Source organism: Anser anser (assembly GCF_964211835.1).
Source record: "Anser anser genome assembly, chromosome: 3".
Taxonomy (NCBI): Eukaryota; Metazoa; Chordata; class Aves; order Anseriformes; family Anatidae; genus Anser; species Anser anser.
This window is the reverse complement of record NC_139722.1, coordinates 119,845,536-119,852,838: the sequence shown is the minus strand read 5'-3', so window position 1 is coordinate 119,852,838 and position 7,303 is coordinate 119,845,536. Positions and strand designations below refer to the sequence as shown.

Sequence of the window (7,303 nt, the reverse complement as noted above, 5' to 3'; positions counted from 1 at the left end):
CCATCCAACATCAGCAGGTTAAACCCTGCCCACACACCCAATGCATTTAAAGGATGCACCGAAGGCACCCCATTCCCAGCGCACTGCGTGGGCTCAGCAAGGTGACCGCAGCACAACCACAACAGGACTCCTGCAAGTGGCAGTGAAAATAAAACCCCACAGCTTTGTGCTGGGATTTGCGAAGTGAAGTGGTTTGTTTACTCTTTTGATTAACTTTAACAAGGTGTTTTGGGCCTGAATCAAACTCTAAGACTGGAGAAGGCATCGATATAACTTCAGGGCACCTGAGTGATACTGCCACTAGGGTGGAGGTCAGGTTCTGTGCCAAAATTAGTATTTATCCTCATCTAGCAGAAACCCTATTTATTATAATATCTGCCTGGCTTCCCGCACAGCAGTTCTCACCAACTGACAAATGGTCAAGTTTCAGGCATAAAAGACAAATTGAAAGGAGGCAAGGAGCAAAAGAAATTACAGGCTGAAGGCCTGTGGCCATTGCAGAGGTCAGGGACAGGGTGGGGAGCTGGGTACTGTATGAAGTGATTCATCAGAGGAAAAAAGAAAATGCAGAGAAAGGCTTCAGCTGCTCAGCGCTAGGGAAGCTGGGCTGCAAGGGGCAGCACATGTGGGAGCAGGGAAGGGAGCACACAAAGACAAACCCACAGAGGAGAAAACTTAGCAGAGGACAGGGCTACAACACATCATCTGTCCTCAGGAGATGCTGGCAGAGAGGGGAGGAAGGAAATCTCTGAGCAGCTTTATTTATCTGGTGGGACTCTGACTTCCAAACCATGCTGGAGCCAAAGCAAAGCAACTTGCTCTGAGCCTGCAGGGCAGCACCAGAACTTTTGCCTTTCCTGCTCCCAGAGGAAAGAGCAGCCAGGGAAAGGCTGTCATGCACCAAGCAGCAAGGAAGTCTCCGTTCAGTAGGTAGGAAGCCTCATTTGTGATGTGAGAGGGAATCAAGGTTCGTACAGGAATTAGGAGCTGGGCTCTGCTGCCTCCTTGTGCAGTTTCCCTGCTGCAAGGTGGACTGTGGCCCCCAGCACTTGTCATTTTCTTATATGGCTTACAGGGCCGTGCAGCAGATCCTAGACTCTCTAACATCTCTTCCAGCAGACCCTCTCTCCAGTTACTACGTTAGGTTCTTCCTTGCTAATGATCATTTTGAAGCCTTTGAGCTGTATTTACAGCACGCAACTCGCACAGGGAGCTGAAGTGCTCTGTTCAGAGATGCTAAACCAAAGAGGCGTTTTAAGGAGTACATCTGGCAGCAGGGTTTGCATAGCCAGGTGATTATTATTGTCCAGGAGAGAAATCAAATTAATTTCACCCCCCTCGCTTCATCATAGCACTTGAGCTGAAGCAGTAATAGAGAAAAATCTTGTCAACTAACCACTAGCCAGCAGAGTCATTTGTCTGCTATTGATCTGCAGTGTGATTGAACGGGCTGGAAAAGCAGGTATGGGAGGGTACAGCCCAGGGACATGCTGTGTCCCTGCGCCCAGCAGCCCTATTTGCCAGTGATGAAGCATTATGCAAGCAGCAGAGCTGTTTGCCTTGTTGCCATTTCTGCCCTGAATAAGGATTAAGAGTCTGTTGTGCATGGCAACATCCAAATGACCTTACTGAGATGCATGACAAATAATTGTTGTCAAATTAAACCAAAGTGTCAATTAAAAAAAAAAAAAAAAGATTCAGAGCAGCAGCACTCATCAGGCTGCTGCTCAGAAAGGTTTCAGCAGTTTCTCTCTCCTGGCAGCCCTGGTGCCTGGGGAGGGATGTGGCTCTCCAAGAGCCAGTGCTGCTGGCAGGAGAGGGAAGTCCTTTTCTGGGACCTGTGGGACAGGGAGGAAAGATTTTTTTTTTTAAATCATTCAGTTCTGCACTCAGCTGCCAAACCCTAAAGTCTGCAGATTTAGCATCAGCCTGCCACAAAATGGGAAGAGGCTTAACATCCACCAGGAAATTCTTGCAGGCTCTCACACCCACGTTTGCCTTGGAAAACAAGTTCGCCCTTACCGTACCTGCAAACATTTGCATCCTCTACACCAGTGAGAGCCGAAGCCACACTGCAAAATACCTTGAAATTTATGACTGATGTCATTAGCAAACCACAAAATTAGAATACAAGACTCTCCCCATCTCCCAGCCAGTTGTGCCAGCCACAAGCCCAGCTCTGCCCAAGCCACGCAGAAGCCGTGAGAAGGAGCCACACACCAAGCCATAAATCCCAGCTGCCCTCTCTCCTGCTTAATACCAAGTGACACAGATGCCCCCAGGCATCTGTACAGCTGCTTTGCTGATCACATACATAAGTAAAAAAAACAATCTCATCTGAGTCTCTTAAACAGCAGAAGTGAGTGCCAGGGTCCCAGCTAGGCTAGCAGGAGTGACTCAGTGATTTTTGATGGAAGCTATTACCAGATACAATTAAGATGCCATTTCAGTTTAAAGATGAATTGGCTGTGCCGCAGCAAATTGTGAGTGCTTACTGCTTGCACGCTGCAGCAGGTAATCAGGGGATGGAGCTGCGATTGTGGCGCCTCATGTTCTGCTCCTGTCGGAGTGGAGAACGTGAGATTCAATTTAACAATTTGCCACGTGGCTCATTCCTGCTGGGTGGGAAAGCAGAGCTTGCTGGCAAGGCTCCCTTTGAGTTTCACTCCTGTTTAAATCCATTACAGACAGAAGAGGCACTTCTTTAACCTTTGCACTGAGGCTGAAAAGAAAAGTAGAAACCAAGGAGCATCGCTGAGAGTGTTTTGAGAACCTCTCTCAGGCTTCATCCAGAGCAGGTGAATATCAGTGGAAAGTCATCCTTGTTTTGATGCCTTCTGGGTCATTGTGAGCTTCAGAGAAACCAGAGGGCAGCAGGGCTGGTATGTTAGGACAGCAAACACCGATGTGTACAAAGGAGAGGAAAATCCTGTATGCTGGGAATTGCTCTCCCTCTGTGGGACTGCCAAGCTGGAGACACTGGGTGGTCTCCAAGCCAAATGCCCTTCCCTGCTAAAGGAGGGAAGGCTGAAGCAAGGAAGAAGCTATGTACAATTTAGCTTCTCCTCATCAGTCTGCCCATTCTGCTGCAAGGAAGGGAGCACCGGGACACTCACGAGGCAGGTCTCGAGGTGCTGGTTTGCCTGTGGTGAGCAAACACGTGTGAACTCCATGCTGAGGTCTGTTTATTACACTGGCTTTGTTTCCTTGAGTGTTTGAGGCAAATGCTCTGCTAGGGAATTAATCCTGTTATGGTGAATCGCTAGAAATATAGTAATTTTAACGGGCATTTCACTGTCAACAGTTGCACATCTGTTGAGCGCTAAATTAGAAACCAAGAAAAGAGAACATACTTCAGTTTTATATCAGCAAGAGAAAGCCCTGCAAAGTACTAAATGCAACGCACACCACGCCCCACTTCTGCCGTTGCTTCCTGGGTCTTCCTGTGCTCTCTTCCAGCTAGCTGTCTGGGGGGCCTAAGGGGCTGGCATTTAAAGGACTCCAAAAGATGTTAGTGCCAGGGATTTCCTGGGCTAGGCACTGAACTTTCCTCTCTTCATTCACCCCTGTTTGGGACCCATCCTTGCACGCAGCCACTGCCTCTAAGTTCATAGCCGGGACTCAGCTCCTCCAGCACATCCAGCTCTACGGACACAACACCACCACTCTGCACACATCTCCCTGCTCTATTGTGGTTAATGACTCAATCAATCAAATCACTTGAACTTATTCAAAAGCCCAAGTCTCTTAACCTGATTGCTTCCTTAGGCTAGAAGTATGTCCTGACATGTTTTAGGAGCTCAGAGCCTACCAGAAGAACCTGTTGCTTTTCAGGATGAAGACACCTGCACCACCTTTTTGGTCAAATGGAGGACAAGTCAAGTTTTTCTCTGGTTGCCAGTCTGATTTGGCTCAGGTAATGAGGACACAACCTGTCACAGGCAGGTCTCCCCTCTTTCATCAGATTTCCTTTATGAGTGGTTGTCTCTCTCCTCCCCCTGCAACCATGCAGCAACCAAAAAAAACATCAAAAAGCACAGGGGAATGTTTAGTGGTTGGTAACTGGAGAGGCTTCAACAGGAACCTTAGAGAATTTAAAAAAAAAAAAAGGAAAAACTTCTTTGCTTCTGGTCACATCTTTGGAGAAGACATTTTCTTGCCTGCAAGCATGACACAGGACTCAGCATCAGTTTGATCCCGCTCATGACTCCTCGTCAGCTCTGGAAAAGCCCCCAGGAGAGTTTCTAGGCAGCCAGCAGCAAGATTTGATGGGGCTTTATGCAGGCACGACTCAAAGAGGAGAAAAGCTCATCTCGTCAGATGAGAATTCAGTGTTTTAGACAGAGGCAGGCTGTCAGTGCCAAGAGCTGCGTGCGCTGCCAAAGCGAGAAACAGAAGCACAAACAAATGCGTCATAATTTGTACGTCAGCAGTGCTGGAGACTTGGGGAGCAGGAGGGAAAAGAAAAACACTTTCTTAAATGGAATAACCTGCACATTCGTGAATTCTCCTCTCCAAAACCCACCGCTACCTGCCAGCCTTGCTTTATTAAGGAGCTTGCCCTTGCTCAAGCAGCTTGCAGGAGACTTAGCACTGGCTAAGATGCAACGTCCATCACAGGGATACATTTTGATGCAAGATGATGCCTTTTTGTTAATTGCATCATAAGGTTCAGCTTGTTGGTTCCTTGTTAATGCCCTCCACTGGAGTGGCACAGCAGGCTTTGGAACAGGACTGAATTTAATAGGAAGTTATTTTGTCCCCTCTCAGCTGGAAGTGACTCATCTTATTCTTTCAGACAAGAAGACTCACAGGTTTCCAGTTAAAGAAATGGAGACTGAACAGTAAAGCAGTGTTTGGATCTGTCCCAGTGCACTTACTGAACGTAAAGCTTTTTGGCTGGTCAGAAGGGAATTTCAGGTATGCTAAGTTTAACGCAAAGGCTGCACCTTGAGGTGAATCCATGGCTCCTGCAGCACGAGCCCTGAGCACAAGGATCACAGCAGGAGCTGTTGCTGGAGCTACTTAGCAACTAGACAAGCAAAGGAAGGCACATACTTTGCTTGCAATCCCTGCCCACTCCCTCACATCAGGACCTGTGCCCTGGCTGCACCTTGGGAGCTATGAGCTTAGGACAGCATGGAGGAAGGTGACAGATGTGGCAATTCACAGACTCTCTGTCAGGCTGCCCCAGGCAGCTAATACATGCACCGATTACAAGAAACAGAGGTACATGCGTCCCAAGAGGTGCTCACCTTTGATGGCCCAGGTCAGCCAGAGATATCAGCTGAGATATCAGCCAGAGACACCACAAATATCTTTCCCTTCTGACACAAGCGGGTCATGCCAGCAGCTCTGCTATCAGCTGGACAGGGAAATCAGGCAGAGAGAGGTCAAGTACTCACCTTGACGACATCTGCATGAATGCAGAACGTCTCTTCTCTAAGCACTCCCACCAGGTTCAGCACAACTGCAGGTACTATATAACAAAGAGGGCAGCTTTCTAACCTGCTGTCTATCTCAGAGTATTTGGGGATAGAGGCAAACAGAGATCCCTGTCCCCACCTGAGACACCCCCCAGACAAAAACACCACCACCCCATTACTTTCAGTCATACAGCTTTCTGTCAGAGCTGAGACCCCCCAGCTTTAACACCCAGGTTACATGTACCTCCTGAGCAACTTCTCCACTTATCTCAGGCCCCAGACACAGCAACTAACACTCTCTGATCTCGTAAACCATCAGCCCTAGTGCTACAGAGGGAACAGCTTTAGAAGAAAAGAGAGAAAAAAAACTTACCCTTTGCTGTGAGGATCGATGCTCCCAGCCTCAGGGAAAAGTGGATTTTGATGGCCAGACACACAGAGGATCAAAACACACCCCTGCTGCCCTTCCCTGCTAGCCAAGCTCTGCACTCAAGACAACAAACACAGGGAAGAAGCCTGCAAGGAGCCACCACAAATCTCCTAGAGGAGCTCACTCCCTCCAGCATCTATGGGCTCTGCCAGGAAGGCACCATGCTTTTCCCTCCCAGCAAAACCCTGCAAATACCCCAACCCCTCACCTGGGACCACTTCAGCCTCCTGATGAGGTGGATTGGGCAGCCCTGGGGCCATCCCCACCTCTCCCGAGCATTTGGCCAGCTGTTGGGTGGGTTGGGACCCCCACCTCATCAGTAGGTGGGAGCAGACACTTGGGCAGCCTTGGAAGGTCACACTGCTGATCAGCCATCATTGCTGAAACCATCGAGTGACCTCCCTGAGGACACATCCACCTGTGCTGCCCCTTCAAGACATGTGGAGGCATGGGGGCTCCCCCAGAGCTGAGCCCTCAAAAGGCTTTTGAGATGTACTACAAGTGAAATTTGTACCCTGGTTGTAGCTGATGAAAAGCACTCCCTGGGTCAAGCTGCTGGAGTTTCTGATGCCGTGGAGGTGGCAGAAGAGCCCCGTCCAAGTGCCTTTCACTGCTTATATATGTTTGGGGCAGGGACAGAGTTATAGAGGAAGTGTTATCTACAAATGGCTGTATTTGGAAACAAATGCATATGTTACCGCACTAAATTAACTCAGCTAAGGACATGGAAATTAGATCATTTAAAAGCAGAAAGCTCTCCCATATTGTTTCAGCAGAATCATCTTTTTTTTATACAGCCAGGCAAGGGGCTCGTTCTGGCAGAAAACAAACGCATCTTTTATGATTATGGCCATTCAAAGCTGTTTCTTACACTCTAAATTGTCTAACATGAAGGATCAATGGTGTTCTCAGATGATGATTTAATTAAAAACTCCTCCTTTCTTCAATTTGAAATCTGCAAAAATGCTCTGAATGGCTGATGGATGACTTGCCATTACCTTGCCATCTTTCTTTTTAATATTTTTTTCCCCAGGATTTTAATTGCTGCCATTTGAGCATTATTGATTAACTGTAATTGCTCCTTTTCCCATAGTTATCTCTAGCTATGTGGCCTGTGCAAGGGATTAAAGTGAAATGCTTCAGAACTGCAATGGTTTTTTCTTGTCTGTTAATGAAAAATGCAGATAGCTTGAGTATGTGCATGTGCGTGTGTACATCTCTTATGCCTGGACCCTTCATAGGCTTGAACTTGAAAGTGGATCAGCCTGTGATTTTTTTTTTTCCCTTAAAGAAAGCACACCAAAAGCACCGAAAACTCCTTTTATAGTCCAGTTTCTCTTCAAGAGAAGCTCAAACAATGAAATCCTTACAGCACAGGAAACTCCTGAGTTCACAGAGGAATAAACACTCCCCTTGCCTTCGGTAGTCCCCAGGGTGGACCCTTTTC

General features: G+C 47.7%; 1 long non-coding RNA gene across 1 annotated transcript; it reads right to left on the bottom strand.

Moving 5' to 3' along the window:
• Window positions 1-2,475: 2,475 nt before the first annotated feature.
• On the bottom strand, window positions 2,476-6,051 carry LOC310897632. Its single transcript, XR_014582422.1, has 3 exons — window positions 5,800-6,051; window positions 5,406-5,479; window positions 2,476-4,376 (listed from the first exon to the last, which is right to left on the bottom strand). It is a non-coding gene; the product is annotated as an uncharacterized lncRNA (long non-coding RNA).
• Window positions 6,052-7,303: the final 1,252 nt, after the last annotated feature.